The sequence below is a fragment of the Dendrobates tinctorius genome, unplaced genomic scaffold (assembly GCF_039654945.1).
Source record: "Dendrobates tinctorius isolate UK_male_01 unplaced genomic scaffold, ASM3965494v1 ptg000075l, whole genome shotgun sequence".
Lineage (NCBI taxonomy): Eukaryota > Metazoa > Chordata > Amphibia > Anura > Dendrobatidae > Dendrobates > Dendrobates tinctorius.
The window spans coordinates 15,096,397-15,115,480 of NW_027361743.1; the positions used below are offsets into that span (position 1 = coordinate 15,096,397).

At 42.6% G+C, this 19,084-nt stretch overlaps 1 long non-coding RNA gene across 1 annotated transcript in view; it reads right to left on the reverse strand.

The window, feature by feature from the left end:
- Positions 1-19,084, reverse strand: part of LOC141096608 (uncharacterized) — a 197,514-nt gene that overhangs the window by 60,109 nt on the left and 118,321 nt on the right. The window lies entirely within an intron of this gene.

A 19,084-nucleotide genomic window follows, 5' to 3' on the forward strand; every position in this document is an offset into this window, starting at 1 on the left:
CACACCAGGCAGTCAGTATAGGGACCCGTTAAATCTGAGATCACATTGTCGTTGGTGAATGGGCTCACATCTTTTGGCCAAATTTTGTGCTACGTATCTCATATGTTTTTCTAGATTACAAAAGCCATTATGCTATTCATGTTTCACTTATTTCATATTTGATATGCCTTACAAAAGCCACTATGAAATGTATTACTAAAGCCATTTTGCTATTCGTATTTCACATATTTCATATTTGGTGTGCTACCATTTTCTATTTAATTTGCATATTATTTCTGTCTGTCCTAAACGAGAGAAACGTTTTGCACACACGTTTTCTGTGGGTGGTGTTCAACCTAAGTTTCTTCTGGCAATTACTCTGCTCTGCTCCCTGTCCACATTTTCCGCCAAGGCTTTTGTGGATTCGGGAGCAGCCCTGAACCTAATGGACTTGGATTTTGCTAAACATTGTGGATTTCTGATGACACCTCTGCGGATGCCTATCCCTTTGAGGGGGATTGATGCTACTCCTTTGGCGAAAAATAAACCTCAGTTTTGGACCCAGGTGGTAATGCGGGTCGCCCCAGACCATCAAGAAAATTGCAGATTTTTGGTGTTGCATAATTTGCATGATACCATTGTTCTGGGGTTTCCCTGGATGCAAATTCATAATCCAGTTTTGGATTGGAAATCTGTGTCTGTGGTGAGTTGGGGTTGTCGGTGTGCCCTTAGTGAGGCTCCGGTTTTTTCCACCTCTCCTCAGTCGCATGATGTTCCTGACTATTTGGCGGACTTTTATGATGTATTTAGTGAGAATGAATCTGCGTCTTTGCCTCCTCATAGGAGTTATGACTGTGCAATTGAACTGAGCCCGGGGTGTAAATTTCCCAAGGGTCGGCTCTTCAATTTATCTGTACCCGAGCACGAGGCTATGCGATCCTATATTAAGGAGGCGTTGGAGAAGGGTCATATTAGACCATCCTCTTCACCCTTAGGTGCCGGTTTTATTTTCGTGGCCAAAAAGGATGGTTCATTAAGGCCTTGCATTGATTATCGTGCCCTCTACAAAATTACTATTAAATATCAGTATCCGTTACCCCTGATTTCTGATCTATTCTCCAGAGTTAAAGGTGCTTGCTGGTTTACCAAGCTTGACCTCAGGGGGCGTATAATCTTATCCGCATTAAGCATGGGGATGAATGGAAGACGGCGTTTAATACTCCGGAGGGACATTTTGAGTACCTGATGATGCCTTTTGGGCTCACTAATGCCCCTTCTGTCTTCCAGTGCTTCATGAACGACATTTTCCGAGACTTTGTGGATAAATTTTTGATTATCTATCTGGATGATATTTTGATCTTCTCCAAGGATTGGGATTCTCATGTGGAACATATTCGGACTGTGTTCCGGATCTTGAGGGAGAATTCCCTGTATGTCAAAGGATCGAAATGCCTTTTTGGGGTACAGAGGATTTCATTTTTGGGATTTATTTTGTCTCCGTCAACTATTGAAATGGACCCGGCCAAGGTACAGGCCATTTATGATTGGGTTCAGCCCACTTCTTTGAAGGCCCTCCAGAAGTTTTTGGGTTTTGCTAATTTTTATCGGAAATTTATAGCTAAATTTTCTAGTATTGCCAAGCCATTGACTGATCTGACTAAGAAGGGTGCTGATGTGTTGAATTGGTCTCCGGAGGCTGTTTCTTCCTTTCAGGAGCTGAAGTGAAGATTCACTTCTGCCGCGGTTTTGCGGCAACCTGATGTCTCACTCCCATTCCAGGTAGAGGTGGACGCTTCTGAGATTGGTGCAGGAGCCGTTTTGTCCAAAAGGATCCTGTAACATCTAAAATGAATCCCTGTGCTTTCTTTTCCCGAAAATTCTCTCCATCTGAACTTAACTATGATGTGGGGATTCGGGAACTGTTAGCCATGAAATGGGCATTTGAGGAGTGGAGACATTGGTTGGAGGGAGCTAAACATCAAGTCGTGGTCCTCACTGACCACAAGAATTTGATTTACCTAGAGTCAGCCAAAGGCTTGAACCCTAGACAGGCTAGGTGGGCCTTGTTTTTTACACGTTTTAATTTTGTGGTCTCTTTTCTTCCTGGCACTAAGAATGTCAAGGCAGACGCCCTCTCTAGGAGCTTCTTTGCTGATTCTCCTGTGGTGACCAAGCCTGCTACCATCTTAGGCGAAGGGGTAGTTCTTTCTGCCATCTCGCCCGATTTGAGACCTGTTCTGGAAGAGTTCCAGGAGGACAAACCTGAGCGTTGTCCCAGTGGAAAATTGTATGTTCCTGACCAGTGGAAGAAGAGAGTGATGTCTGAAGTTCATTGCTCTGCATTGGCTGGTCATCCAGGTATTTTTGGTACTAGAGATCTGGTGAGTCAGTCTTTTTGGTGGCCTGCCTTGTCTCGTGATGTCAGGAATTTTGTGCAGTCCTGTGGGACTTGCTCCCGGTCTAAACCTTGTTCTCGCTCTAGTGGGTTGTTGATGCCTTTGCCGGTCCCCAGGAGGCCATGGACCCATATTTCAATGGATTTAATCTCTGATATGCCTGTCTCTCAGAGAATGACTGTTATTTGGGTGATTTGTGATAGGTAGGGATGGGCGAATCTACTCGTTAGGACTCGTTACTCTGCGAGTAGTAGGGGACTCGCAGGAGTCGGTACTCTGCGAGTTTCCAAGCGATTACTCGCACAGTAACGAGTCCAATGCAAATCAATGGCAATCCTAGTTTTTTCAGAGTTTAATACAAGCAATCCTAGTTTCTTAGCGATTTTGTGTCCCGCTGTCAGCAGCGAGTCTTAGCGAGTCTAGGACTCCTATATACTGTATTCGGGACTCGCAGAATACAGAATATGTTAATTTTCAGAGACAGCCTAGTTTGTTAGGTGAGAAAACTGTGAAGAGCACTACTATGATTGGCTGCTGTCCATCGTGATGCCTATGTCATGTATCACAGGCAAGGCTGTATGTAAACCCTGCCCCCGCCATTTTGGGCACATTCCTGTGACGATCTGAGCTAGTGCAGGGCGAGTTGGAGACATAGAGCAGATCTAGGGACTGTTAGTCAGTGTAGGACCTCAAGATTCCTCACATATAACACAAAAGTTCTTTTCAGAACTACCAGGACGGAGGAGTACTGTAGAGGACTGTAGGCAGGGAGAAAGGCAGGAGCAGCCTTACAGTGCATACAGCACCATCCTCAGAGCTTAGCTTACTCACTCAGCTTCCATCAGAGCTGAAATCAGAAGCATAGCTGAGCAAATTTTCTTTTTTTTTCCACCAGATATTATTGGGGTCATATTTACCCCTGCAGCGTTATTGTTTCTGTGGCAGACCAGTGCGTTGCTGCTATCTATCCCACCAGCTAATAGCACGCACGCTGCCTGCTTGTGTGCACTAAACAATTTTTTCAGGGAGAGTGCGTTGCTTCTCTGCTAAGTTACAGCACGCACTTCACCCCAGAGCGGTGACGCAGACAGCACCACAGTCCACCTAGGTGACTGCCTTTGCGCACTAAACAATTTTTTCAGGGAGAGTGCAGGGCTTCTCTGCTACCAGCTAATAGCACGCACGTTACCTTCCTGCTGTGCCAATACGCATCACTAGCCTTGATTGTCCTCCTATTACAGTCCCCTGTAGTTATCCCCTTTGCACTGTGCATCCCCTGAGACTACAGCACGGGTCACATCACATCCCCCAGTGAAGCAGACCCCGGCCCGGTGCTGGGTACCACGGTTTCAGTGCGTCACAGACGCCAATGGTGACACAAGAAATCTCACTCTCTCCTAATCCAAAAAAGGGTACAGTAAAAGAAAATAGAAGAAATTACATCACATAACTCTTACCCATGTTTGCCTGCCCATCTTCTCCAGCGTGATCAAATGACGGGAACATACTTCTGGCGATGAACCTCCAAGCCATATTTCGCTGTCTTTCATCACCATAGCCAGGGTGGGTGGGCTGCCACAGCTGGGGCCACTCTTCAACCAGGCCGATCAGCCTCTCTGTATCATGTCTGCTACACATCTTTGGTGGGCCTGTGTGTGCAGATCAGATCGCCCTGTGTGTGCAGATCAGATCGCCCTGTGTGTGCAGATCAGATCTGCCTGTGTGTGCAGAATATCAGATCAGCCTGTGCAGTAAATCAGTTAGCACAGGCGACTTCCTGTTTAGCTTCTAGCGTGATGTAGAAACGATTTTCTGTGCTTTAGGGATGAATTCTAAATCGCTAAGCTAGGGGCCACTTGCGAGAGTAAAGAGTAAAAAAAAGGCAGCACAGGAATCCCTGCAATACTCGCATCCCCATTCATTAACATTGGACTCGCTAGACTTGCAACGAATAGCGAGTTTCCGAGTCGGACTCGTTAGAGTCTAGCGATTCCGAGTATTTCAGGATTCGCCCATCCCTAGTGATAGGTTCTCTAAGATGGTTCATCTTGTACCACTCCCTAAGTTGCCATCTTCCTCTGAGTTGGTGCCCCTGTTTTTGCAACAGGTGCTTCGCTTGCACGGGATTCCTGAGAACATTGTATCTGACAGAGGAGTTCAGTTTGTGTCTAGATTTTGGAGGACGTTCTGTTCCAAGCTGGGAATTCAGTTGTCCTTCTCCTCTGCTTTTCACCCTCAGACCAATGGGCAGATGGAGAGAACAAACCAGACCTTGGAGTCGTATTTGAGATGTTTTATTTCCGCTGATCAGGATGATTGGGTTTCATTTTTGCCCTTGACCGAATTTGCTTTAAATAATAGAGCTAGTTCTGCCACTTTGATGTCACCTTTTTTTTGTAACTTTGGGTTTCATCCTCGATTTTCTTCAGGGCAGGTGGAGCCTTCTGCCTGCCCAGGTGTTGACACTGTGGTGGAGAGAATGCACCAGATCTGGGACCAAGTGGTGGATAAGTTATCTCTCTCCCAGGAAAAGGCCCAGCGGTTTTCCAACCGACATAGGACCATTGGTCCCCAATTTAAGGTTGGTGATATGGTGTGGTTATCATCAAAAAATATCGCTATGAAGGTGGCTTCTCCTAAGTTTAAGCCTATATTTATTGGACCTTACAAGATTTTGGAGATTATTAATCCGGTCTCTTTTCGTTTGGCTCTTCCTGTCACATTTAAAATCCATAATGTGTTTCATAAGTCCTTGTTGAAGAGGTTTGTTGAACCAGTTGTTCCTGGGGTGGCACCTCCGGACCCTGTATTGGTTGAAGGTAACATGGAATATGAGGTAGAGAAAATACTGGATTCCCGTCTGGCTAGACGGAGACTCCAGTATTTGGTTAAATGGAAGGGTTATGGTCAGGAAGATAATTCCTGGGTCTCTGCCTCTGATATTCATGCCAAAAGATTGGTGCGTGCCTTTCATCGGGCTCACCCTGATCGCCCTGGTGGCGTGGATGAGGGTTCGGTGACCCCTCCTCAAGGGGGAGGTACTTTTGTGAGTTCATTTTCCCCTTCACCATTGAGGTCTGATGAACTCCCTCTTCTGGTGAAGGAAGGTAGTGAGGCTGATTACCAGGCACCTGACCTGAATGATGATGACTGGGTGACTGGAATTACTGACTGGATATAAGGCAGCCGATGCCCTTCTGCCTTGCGGGTGATTTTTCTGAGGGATTCTTGGAGACCAGTCTGATTCCTGCTCCTCAAAAGCTAAGTTTTCTGCTCTGCTTTTTGCATTTGTGTTTTGGTTTTGTTTTCATTGTTTTTCTGGATTTCTGCCATTCCCTGCTGGGGTGAGCTGAATTCCTTTTTGCTCTGTCTTTAAAATATACCTGAGTACTGATATAGTCTTTTTGAAGCCTAGCGTCTTCAGGGCCTTTTTCCCTATCAGTCTGTTGGCTCTTGTTTTTGATAGGGTTTTGGCGGATCGCAGACAGCAGCTTTTCTATCCTGTCCTATTTAGTTAGCTTGGGCCCCATCATTTGCTCAGCCTATCTTTCTATCTGTGTGAGTGTTTTTTCATCTTGCTTCACCGTCATTATATGTTGGGGGCTGCCTATTGCTTTGAGGTCTGCTCTGGGGCAGTTTAGATTTCCCTTTCTGTCTTTAGGCTATGTAGTTCTCCGGCTGTGATGAAGGGGGTCTAGGGCACCGTAGGAACCCCCCACAGCTACTGATAGTTGTTGTTGATAGGTTCAGGGGTCTGCAATCCGATAGCTGCCAGCTTCTCTGGTTTTCTGGACATAGCTAGTATTTCTGTTTTTGCCTCCTACGGTGACTTATTCATAACACAAAACTATATGTTGGAGGTCTGTAAGAACGGAACAACTCCTCGACTTATCCTTACAGAGTCACACACAGATAGCTTCACTTTGGCCATGATAACAGCCGTTACACGGTACTGAGAGAGGAGCGTACACCGCTGTACGGTGTGTGAAAAATTAACGCTCAGTAACTCACAAGGACAAAACAATAAAATCTGGATTGCTTTGAAAAAAGCAGTCTGCTCAGCAGTGGGCACAGAGCAATGCAGCTACCAGGTAGCCTTAAAAGGCAGCCTAATAACCAACAGAGCTGATGCACCAAAATATAGCCTCCCCTTGCACTGCACAGTGACTGGTGTGTTGTACAGGCAAAATCGCTAGCAGCAGAAGCAGTTTTTGGTGTCTTCTTCCCTGCCTAACACTCTCCCTACAGAATCAGCAACAGCTCTCCCTATTCTGAGATCAGCATGAGTAACATGGTGGTCGGCTTCCCTGCCCTTTTATACCCCTTGTGACGCCCCACAAAGCAAGCCAATCACTTGCATGCCCTTCTCCAAGATGGTGGTGACCGCTGCCTATGTCATCACGTTGCCTACAGTGTCCGTTCTTCCTGATTGGCTGCAAAAAGGGCGCTCAAGCATCTTTTGAAACGTGACTTTGGCGCTAAAGTCGCCGACCTCGTGGCCGACCTCACGCTAAGGTCGGGTTTCGCTTCATGAAACCCGACTTTGGCGAAAGGCGGCGTCTTTTCAATTTTTTCGACCCGTTTCGCTCAACTCTAGTCATCGCGTATCCCACAGTGTGCGTCCTCCATCATTGGGTGAGAAAAGGCGCTGAAAGCATCATTTGAAACGTGACTTTGGCGCGCTGATCGGCGACCTCATGGCCGACCTCACGCTAGGGTCTGGTTTCGACCGGCGAAACCCGACTTTGGCAAAAGTCGGTGATTTTTTAATCTGACAGACCTGTTTCGCTCAACTCTAGTGCCTGGTTTTCTCCACACATAATACTTAGAATTATCACCAAAAAGGTCTATCTTCGTCTCATCAGACTAGAAAATCTTATTTCTCATAGACTGTGAGTCCTTCATGTGTTTTTTTTTACAAACTCTATGCAGGCTTTCATATGTTTTGCACTGAGGAGAAAAATGAGGATGAATGAATTCATGAAGATCAACATCCAACACTGCGGAGACACCATCACATGTTTCTCAACGCAGTGATTCTAGAGCAATGCCCCCATCCCTTATGGGAAATATGTAAAAATATGCAAAACACAAGCCACGGAGACACCATCACATGTTTCTCAACGCAAGCAATAACTAGCCAGGTCTTTCCCCGGGAAGGAACAACCACGGGAAGGGCAGTCTCCAATGAAGGAAACCACCTATGCCAAAACATGGTATCCATCCACAGACAGCTATTTTGGGGTATTGCCCCTCATCAGTGTGGAGTAGGAAACTGGCCAGTAGGAGCAATGCCTAGTAAAAGACTGTGAAAAATGAGGATGAATGAACTCATGGAGATCAACATCCAACACTGCGGAGACACCATCACATGTTTCTCAACACAGTGATTCTAGAGCAATTCCCCCATCCCTTATGGGAAATATGTAAAAATATGCAAAACACAAGCCACGGAGACACCATCACATGTTTCTCAACGCAAGCAATGACTAGCCAGGTCTTTCCCAGGGAAGGAACAACCACGGGAAGGGCAGTCTCCAATGAAGGAAACCACCTATGCCAAATCATGGTATCCATCCACAAACATGGAAACAACTTTTACTAGGCATTGCTCCTACTGGCCAGTTTCCTACTCCACACTGATGAGGGGCAATACCTCGAAACAGCTGTCTGTGGATGGATACCATGTTTTGGCATAGGTGGTTTCCTTCATTGGAGACTGCCCTTCCTGTGGTTTTTCCTTCCCGGGGAAAGACCTGGCTAGTGATTGCTTGCGTTGAGAAACATGTGATGGTGTCTCCGCGGCTTGTGTTTTGCATATTTTTGAACTGAGGAGAGGCGTCCGTCGGGCCACTCTGCCATAAATGCCCGATTGGTGGAGGGCTGCAGTGATAGTTGACTTTGTGGAACTTTCTCCTATCTCCCTACTCCATCTCTGGAGCTCAGCCACAGTGATCTTGGGGTTCTTCTTTACCTCTCTCACCAAGGTTCTTCTCACACTATTGCTCAGTTTGGCTGGACGGCAAGGTCTAGGAAGACTTATGGTTTTCCCATACTTTTTCCATTTAAAGATTATGGAGGCCACTGTGCTCTTAGGAACCCTAGTACTGTAGAAATTCTTTTGGGAACTTGGCCAGATCTGTGCCTTGCTACAATTCTGTCTCTGAGCTTCTTGGCCCGTTCCTTTGACCACATGATTCTCATTTAGTCTGACATGCACTGTGAACTGTGAGGTCTTATATAGACAAGTGGGTACCTTTCCAAAACAAGTCCTATCAGTTCAATTAAACACAGCTGGACTCCAATGAAGGAGTAGAACCATCTCAAGAAGGATCACAAGGAAATGGACAGCATGTGACTTAAATATGAGTGTCTGAGTAAAGGGTTTGAATACTTATGACCATGTGATATTTCAGTTTTTCTTTTTCAATAAATTTGCAAAAAATTCAACATTTATGCTTTTTTTCAGTCAAGATGGGGGGCAGAGTGTACATTAATGAGAAAAAATGAACTTTTTAAATTTACCACATGGCTGCAATGAAACAAAGAGTGAAAAATTTACAGTAAAACTTGGTGATTTTGGACATACGGTTACTAGAAATTATGGATTTTGTTTTTCTTTAGGGGTTTTCATAAAATTTACAACATGCTTTAGACTTTTTTAACTCTTTGAAAAGACAACAAGAACATTTTTAAACTGGAGGAAAATCGCAATTATGATATTATCATATGAAAATCCAAGGGTAACCCCAAATTGTTTCGGGCTTAATTGCATATACAGTATGTAAAGAGAAGAAAAGCGCATTAAACTTACCGCACATTTGAGACCACATTGTGACTTGCTGATCTTTTTAATTTTTTTTTCCTTAAAAAAATTTAATGAAAGAATTGCTCTTGCATATTTCATATTGCCAGGATAATTTGTCTTTGATAATTACACAGTACATCACAATTTGTCTAAACCTGCAATTACATTTTTAATGCTATTTAAATTTTTATAAAGTCCAATTACTTTCTTTATTCTCTCATCAAAATGAGTATAAGATGGAAAACCTCAACCAAAGAAAAGCAATTCTGATACATTAAAGTCGCCTTTGGTGCTGTTCATCCTCGTCATTTGTGGACAGAACATTTTGCTAAATTTACATATATGTAAAGCCGGGTAATGAAGAACAGCTGTGTAGCACCTGTTGGAACTTTCAATGCTTCAATGTATGAAGGATTAAATCTAACAGCTATAAAGGACATGTCGCAAATAAGAGAGTTTGCGGGAAAAAGCCTGAAGAGGATGGAGGAAAAGTGAGAAACATTCTTCAAAAGCATTAGAGGAAACTCAAAGTGACTTTATTTTGGAAAAACTCAATCTGAAAACCCAAAAATTGTCTTTCGGAGAAGTAGGACTGTTATAGTGTATAGTAAAGGAGTAGAGAAAAAGTGGTGGTCTGAAAACATTGTAAAGTGTGCAAATTTGTGGATCCTAAAAAAGCGAACAAAGGAAAAATAGGCGAAAAAACGAACTAGTAGTAAAAATAGAACACTGGTTTATGAAATGAAAATATATATTTCATGTGACACCTGTAATGTTGTCTTAGCTACCGGAGTGGAATTGTGAACTGCCAATATATTATAAATATTGTGAACAGGTTAGCCAGCACACGTCCTCTCCAAACATAAAAAAAAATTCTAAAGCATTTGAAATTCACAGGAATATGTAAACTGGAGCCCCACTGAAAGGGAGCGCACGTAATCAGCAGGTTGTCAAAGCGAGACATAGTTAATTTACCTTCTAGTGAAGTTTCATTTTCCTCCTAGCCCTATAACCTGGGCAAAACCAATCTCTGAGTCAATACATAGACTGTTTGCTAGTGATGGGAGATCACTAAAATGCTCAGATGATTGTGTGCTCAATTCGAGTAACGAGCATAATGGAAGTCAATGGAAAACTCAAGCATTAATTCTTTTGGACCCTCCCAGGATGTTTGGAGAAGGCAGGAAAATCGCTGAAGTGGATGGAAACAGAGCTGAAAAGGAATATTAACAGCAGGAGGAAAATGCTTAGACGCATCTCTGACTCCTAAGTCTTTGTTGGGAACAATGCAGTCAGAGTATTATGCTATTTGGACAGGTTGACAATAAAACATACCAAACCGACGATAAAATGCATTTTACAGGAAAAGATGTTAGGAAATAACATGAGTATAATGAGATACATATGGCAAATAAAAAAATAGAGAAATGAAAAAAAGCCTCTTCCACTCCTTAGGCTATGTCACACATAGCGTTTTTGCAGCATTTTTGCATTTTCTCTTTGCTTTCAATGGTGAAAAAAACGTTGCATAAACTCTGAAAGAATTGACCGACTCCTTATTTAAAAAGTGCAGCTGTTTTCCATTTCAGTTAGGAAAAAAAGTAATAAGAAATCGTGTGCATGAGATTACTGACATTTTTTCCCATTTGTAAGGAGTGGGACTCGTATACTGGTGAAGCCTGTGCCGTAAATACAAAGCCTATCAAAAATTGAAAAGAGGGATTTCAATAAACCCTGGAATACATGTAGAGGAGGACCTCAGGTTTTTTTTCCCCCCCATTTGGAAGCAGTGGGACTCCTAGGCTAGTAAAGTGTATGCATTATGTGCAAGGGCTTCCAAAACATAGAAGTAAAAAAAGCAAGAAAAAAAAGGCTGAAAAGGAGCGTTTCTGAGGAGGGAGGAGGGGAAGAAAAACCAACAAACAAAACACATACACTAGACAGATATCTTGAATGTGGACAACTTTGTTACAGCTCAATCAGCCTGCTACTACCAAATCCAGATATCCTAATCAGTTGCCATATTGTAAGACAGCTGAAAAAATAGACAAAAAAAGGGGCGCCAGCCGAAGGGCATCTAGGTCCACATGGGGAGGTGGGGGGTTGAAGAGTTAAAGCCCCACTTACTTTGTAGGGGGAGGAAGATTCCTATCCCCCCTTCCTTCCAGGTCAGTCTCTCCTCCATACTTATAGAACAATGAAGTGGAAGATAAACCATATACAGAGCGATTGCCGATTGCCAATTTAATTGATAAAAAGACTTTTACAACACAATAAAAAGTAAACAAAAAGAGCCAAATATACAGCTTTCCCCTTCATCAGGATTGACAAATCACTTTCTAACTGCTTTATAAACTACAGCACACGACTTCCGGAGGCGTCCCTCACAGGAAATCACGTATCTTCATTCTGTTTAGACTATATTCTCATCTTTTAAATCATCTACGGTATATATGCTATTCAAAATAAAAAGAATAACAATTATACATAAAAATATAAAAAAGATGTTTTAAAAAAAACTTTTCAAAAAAAGTTTTCTTTTTTTTTTTAAATCTTTAAAGAAAAAAAATTGGCCTATGATTAAATAACATAACCACTGAACATTTTTTCCTGCTGAGATACTTAACGCTCTTTAGGTTTCAAACAATTCAGGCAGAAAATCCAGAACATCTCCCTCCTGCATAGATCCTTGATTCTGCAGAGGGAATTCAGGACCTGTTCTATAGGTATTACTTTCAGACAACTGAAATCATCTCCATGCGTTACCGAACAATTATTAGATACAGTATGCTTTTTAACTTTATGTTTGGTGTTAAATCTATGTTTGTTAATCCTGTCTCTTAGGATCGTTGTTCTTCCACATACTGGAGTCCACAAGGGCACTCCAGTACATAAATAACAAAATCGCTCCCAAAATTTAAAAACTGTTGGATTTGAAAACAATCCTCTGTAATGTTGCTCTTTGCTACACAGGTGGTCAAAATTGTTGGTACCCCTCGTTTAATGATAGAAAAACCCACAATGGTCAAAGAAATAACTTGAATTTGACAAAAGTATTAATAAATCAAAAATCTATGAAAATGAACAAATGAAAGTCAGACATTACTTTTCATCCATGCTTCCACAAAATTTAAAAAAAAAATACAACTCAAAAGCTCATGAAATAGGCCTGGCAGAAATGATGGTAACCTTAACTTAATTTGTTGCACAACCTTTTGAGGCAATCACTGCAATCAAGCGATTCCTGTAACTGTCAATGAGACTTCTGCACCTCTCGACTGGTATTTTGGCCCACTGCTTAAGAGCTAACTGCTGCAGTTGTCTCGTGTTTGAAGATTGCCTTTTCCAGACGGCATGTTTCAGCTCTTTCCAAAGGTTCGCAATAGGATTTCGGTCAGGGCTCATAGAAGGCCACTTCAGAATAGTCCAATGTTTTCCTCTTAGCCATTCTTGGATGATTTTAGCTGTGTGTTTTGGGTCATTAACCTGTTGCAAGACCCATGACCTGAGACTGAGACCAAGCTTTCTGACACTGGGCAGAACATTTCTCTCTGGGACCCCTTGATAGTCTTGAGATTTCTTTGTACCTGCACAAATTCTAGACACCCTGTGCCAGATGCAGCAAAGCAGCCCCAGAACATAACAGAGCCTCCCCCATGTTTCATAGTAGGGACAGTGTTCTTTTCTTGATATGCTTCATTTTTCCATCGGTGAACATAGGGCTGATGTGCCTTGCCAAAAAGTTCCATTTTTGTCTTATCTGTCCATACGACATTCTCCCAGAAGGTTTTTGGCTTGTCAACATGTAGTTTGGCAAATTCCAGTCTGGCTTTTTTATGATTTTTTTTTCAACACTGGTGTCCTCCTTGGTCGTCTCCCATGAAGTTCAATTTGGCTCATACAATGATGGGTGATGCAATCTGACACTGATGTTCCTTGAGCTTGAACGTCACCTTTAATCTGTTTAGAAGTTTTTCTGGGCTCTTTTGTTACCATTCCTATTATCCGTCTCTTTGATTTGTCATTAATTTTCCTCCTGCGGCCACGTCCAGTAAGGTTGGCTACAGTCCCATGGAGCTTAAATTTCTGAATAATATGTGCAACTGTAGTCACAGGAACATCAAGCTGCTTGGAGATGGTCTTATAATTTTTACCTTTAACATGTTTGTCTATAATTTTCTTTCTAATCTCCTGAGACAACTCTTTCCTTCGCTTTCTCTGATCCATGTTGAGTGTGATACACACCATGCAGGGCATTTGGGACAGGCAGACCAGGCAGATGCCTGGGGCCCCCACCTACAATGGGGGCCCCCTGCATCTGCAGCCCATTTATCGAGTACCCAGCAGTGAATAATGCTGTGCATTGCTCTGAAGTCTTGGAGTGTCTCTCGCAAAGCCCCTTGTGCCCCCCCGTCTCTTTCTCCCTGCAGTTAGGTTAAAAGTTGAGAGTGAGGGGGAGGGGCTGATTACAGCACAGTGACAGTGCAGGACATGCCTGCAGCTCTCTGTATGTCTCCTCCTGAGTCCTTATCATGGCAGCTCCTAGCACTGTCCTGAGAATGGATATGCCTAAGTGAAGCCACAGAACCTGGTATAGAGCAGCAATAACAGGTCAGAGTACAGGGATTTACTCACTGTGGTCCCAGAGCTCTGTGCTGATTGCTGTAAGATCAGGATCCACAGCCACATACAGCAGCGATCAGCATCAGCTCTGACCACAGTCACTAATCACTGCTTGTAATGTGACAGGGCAACCTCCTGTCACTACCGTCTGGATGACAGGGATATTGTCTGCTGAGTCAGGGGATTTATGATATAGAAATAAATGAATTCCCATGTGAAATAATAAGGGTAAACCATACACATATATAGTACAGGTGCACATAGGAATCAGAGTTTTTGGTGCATTTTTTTGCTGCCAAAGCCGGCTCTCTCGTCAGTAAAAACACTGCTTTCAAAACACCCATTTTTTAGGGTATGTGCAGACGATCTGGAAATGGCAGCACTTTGGACGCAGCGGACATGTGGTCCGTCTAAAGTGCTGCCATCTTACGCAGGTGATTCCACATCTGATCATCCCCTCCACTGTGCTGTAACATCTGGCCGCTGCGGGTTGGATGCTGCGGATGTACGCAGCATCCAGAGTTTACTGACTGTGGACACATACACTTAGAGCTTTTGATGTTTTTTTTGTATAGTATTCATGTTCTCCACAGTACATGTTTAATAAAGTTCGTTTTATTCACCAAAAACACAGCGAAAAAAAACGTTGCGACATTTGCAGCTTTTCTAAAACTTTTTCATTGCTTTCTACGGTTGAAAAAAATTGCTGAAAGAAGTGGCACGCTGCGGATATAAAACACGCTGCAGTTGTGAAATTCAGTCAGGAGAAAATGAAAGGGTATTCTGGAGTTTTCTGAAAATCTCAGTTTTTGCTTGTGCTGTAAAATGCTGTAAACTTCTGATTTGCAGAAGAAAAAGCTGCAGAAATTCTGCCTATGAATGTGGCCAAAAGCTGCTTTTTAAAGTGCCAGCAAAACATATGAGATTTCCGAACTCTGCTGCATGCGCTTGTTTTTTTTCTGACTGAATTTCAGAAATGTAGCGTTTTTTAAATCTGCAGCGTGTCACTACTTTCTTTTTGTTTTCACCCGTAGAAAGCAATGAAAGAATATAAATAAGAAAAAAAGAAAGCTGCAGATATTACAACGGCATTTTTCGCTGCAATTTTTTAGGTGGTTTTGGTGAATTAAACTATTAAGTGTCGTTCACACGTTCAGTATTTGGTCAGTATTTCACATCAGTATTTGTAATGCAGAAACAGCAGTGGAACAATCAGGGAAAAGTATAGTAGAAACACGTCACCACTTCTGGATTTCTCACCCTCCTGGTTTTGGCTTGCACATAGTGATGTGAAATACTGACCGAATACTCAACGTGTGAACGTGGCCTTAAACATACTGTAGACAAAGCAAACATCCTCACTTTAAAAAAGTGTAAAGAACACCAGAAAACAAGCTGAAAAACAGGTGTTTTGAACGCAACATTTTCACTGCCAATAGAACAGGTTTTGGCTACTGAAAAAAATGCATGTGAACATAGCCATAGCATTTCAGAGTAAGACTATCTGTGGTGTTACATAGGACTGCAGTTGACATCTACTATATTATCTGTTCTCAGAGAGTTATCACTGCTATCTCTGTTGTTACGTAGGATGAGGTCACAGTCGTGTGACTGGTCACGTGAGCCGGGAAGGGCTTCTGTTCTGGAGTGTGCTGTGTGCATAGAGGGAATTGTATGGCGATCGGTACACAGTCCCTTTTGAAATGACAGGTGGGCATGGCAGCTGATTTGCAGTGCGGGAAAACTACAATCCCACAGCGGGAGTGTCAAAATCGGGACTATCCCACTGGATCCAGGATGGTTGGGAGCCCTGCTGTGTTATTTGCAGTGTTAAAAAAAAAAATAAGAGGGGGTTGGGGGACAATTCTTTGTCTTTGGGGCTTGGGCCCCCCAATCTTTTCTGACCCTAGCAACTCTCCTGTGTAATGCTAATAGTGGCAGACCTGTCGGCCGATATAAGGCCCCTGAATATGGGGGCACTGGCTTCAGGCTCCTCTGCCAACTGTTCATGTAATGTAACCTAAATGTATGATTTTACAATGTTAGCATTTGGGGCCTCACTTTAAACTTTTGCCTAGGGCCCCACTTTGTCTAAAACCGGCCCTGACACCATGTCCCCAAACAGCACAGTGAGTCTCTGTAGCCCTCTATACAGGCCACTCACTGATTCCAAGATTGTAGACACCTGTGATGCTAATTAGTGGACACACCTTGATTTAACATGTCCCTTTTGTCACATTATTTTCAGGGGTACCATCATTTCTGTCCAGGCCTATTTTATGAGTTTTATTTTTTTTTCAATTCTTTGGAAGCATGGTAGAAAAGCAACGTCTGACTTTCATTTGTTCATTTTCACGGAGTTTATATTTATTATTACTTTTGTCAGATTCAAGTTATTTCTTTGACCATTGTGGATTTTTCTGTCATTGCACAAGGTGTACCAACAATTTTGACCACGTGTGTATGTTTTGTCTATGTGTGATCACTTCACATGTATCACAATTTTCTTTCCCACATTTATAAATCCCTTTTACATTTAACCAATTATTTTTAGTACCATTATTGGATTATCTTTTTCTTTAAATTTCGATAGGAGGGGGGCTATGATTTTGCTCATTGTTTTATTCTCCTACAAACCATAGTTGGAGTGCTACTTAAAGCCTTCACCAAGTATGGATCGTTGTACAGGATCCCACAATGGTTCTTAACTCCTTAGTGACCGGGCCAAATTTTTTAAATCTGACCAGTGTCCCTTTATGTGGCAATAACTCTGAAATGCTTCAACATATCCCATTGATTTGAATATTGCTTTTTTCGTGACACATGGTACTTTATGATAATAGTACATTTAGGTCAATATGTTTTGCTTTTATTTCTAAAAGTATCAGAAATTTTACAAAAATTTAAAAAAAATAGCAATTTTCATACTTTGAATGATTATTTCTTTAATCCAGATAGTCATACCACAGAAAACCATTAATAAATAACATTTCCCTTCTGTCTGCCTTACATCAGCACCAACAAGAGGGAGCCCCCACACTCTGTTAACCATCTAGATGCTGTAGTCATTATTGACAGCAGAATTTAAAGGGTTAAATGGCTATAGTTAGTGCCAACACTCATCATGTCTGATGCAGCAAGTTGTTAGCTATATTGTACAGCTGACAGCTACAGGATTGCATCCTGGATGCTAGTCCTGGATGCTAGTCTCTTATAACGCAGGTCAGTAAAAAGACGTATTGGTGGTCACTTAGGGGGTTAAATATATTTTGCATTTGTCTGGCATTATTGCTGTATTTACTCTAGTGAAAAAAAATCAAATCATATTTTCTTTCAAACCCTAAGTTTTATTCTTTATTCATCTTAGTACTGATGCACTTACCTATTTTTTGGGCTTTTTTATTGCCCCTTCTATGATCTGTTTAGGATAGCCCTTTTCCTGTAATCTACCACCTATTTTATAAATCTGAGCCCCCAAAAACAATTGTTCCTCATGCGCATTATCTGAATGAATGGCATGTCTGTCTTCCATTTTTTAAAAAGGTAACTGCTAAAATCCAAAAAACTATTCACATCCATTATTTTAAAATGTGTGGTTTGTTTGAATTTTTTCTTCTTTGATAAGTAGGGTTAAATTTCTTGACTAACAAAATGTTCACTAAAATCTAGTCCCCATATCGAATCTTTGAAATACGTCCTGGAACATAATTATTTTATTTTTGAGAGGGAATTTTATTTGCAGTGTAATGGGACTGTAACGGGTGCAAAATGCGCACCAGTTTATGCAAAGTTATACATAGGGGCATTTGAAGAGGAGCTTATACATAAAAATTGATTTTTTTTCTGCCTTGCTGCATATGTTCACTTTCACAGACGGTTCATTGATTACATGATTTTCATTTGGAAAGGCGCCCAAGGAGACACTGACTGACTTTTTTAAATATTTGAATGTAATTATTTATTATTATTATTTATTTACATAGCGCCATTGATTCCATGGTGCTGTACAAGAGATGGGGTTACATACAAATTACAGATATCACTTACAGTAAACAAACTTACAATCACAGACTGATACAGAGGGGAGAGGACCCTGCCCTTTCGGGCTTAGGCTAGTTTCACACTAGCTTATTTTCCACGCAGCGCTCGGCGCCGCTAAACCCCGCCCCCTGCCGGCTCTCTGCCCGCCCCATCCGGTCATCGCCGCCTACTATCGCACATGGCTGCATGCGATCTGCGCACCCTATCTTTAGCATAGGGTGCGCAAACCGTACGCAGACCGTGTGCTAGTAGGATTTTAGCGTGCACTGCGCACTTTTGAAGGTGCGCCGGTGTGCGCCGAACGCACCATGTTGCATTTTGGCGCGCTCGGCGCACCTTCAAAAGTGCGCAGCGCACGCTAAAATCCTACTAGCGCACGGCCAGCGTATGGTCTGCGCACCCTATGCTAAAGATAGGGTGCGCAGATCGCATGCAGCCGTGTGCGATAGTAGGCGTCGATGACCGGATGGGGCGGGCAGGGAGCCAGCAGGGGGCGGGGCTTAGCGGCGCCGAGCGCTGCGTGGAAAATAAGCTAGTGTGAAACTAGCCTTACTTATGTGCAATGTGACCACACATTGGAACTCCACATTGCATATGTTGGCAAGGCTTTGTGAGCAGCAGAGGGCAGTAGCTGAATACCAGCTACCACATGCCCATCGCTATTCCGGTCAGTGTCCACACGTAACAACTAAAAAGTGGGCATGGATGTCTGACATCTGTGAGGTTCTCCAAAACTTTGAGGAAACAACCAAGATTGGCATCACTGAAATTTGGTAGGACAATACACATGACTTGAATACAAGGCTAGAAGGATACAACTTCTTTGCAAGAAAAGACTTAATAAACAGGGAGGATGTGTTGCATTATATGTTGAAAAAGCGTATATATCCACAGAGATTGAAGCTTCACAGACTGGGAGTTCTTTGGAAACTGGGTAAGAATACAAGTAGAGAACAACGGAAAGGACACCATTGTAGGTGTTTACTATAGGCCACCTGGGCAAGCAGAAGGTGTGGATGAACTCTTTATGCATCAGATGGACAAGTTATCAACAAAAATATGATGGGAGATTTCAACTATACAGACATTTGTTGGGAATCATTCTCAGGTAAAAGTACCATACCACCATGGATCTATTCCTTACAAACAGGGAGGAAATAGTTGAGGAGGTAGGGTGGCTGGGACACTAGGAGACAGTGCTCATGCTATCATAGAAATTTACTGTAGATAAACAGAG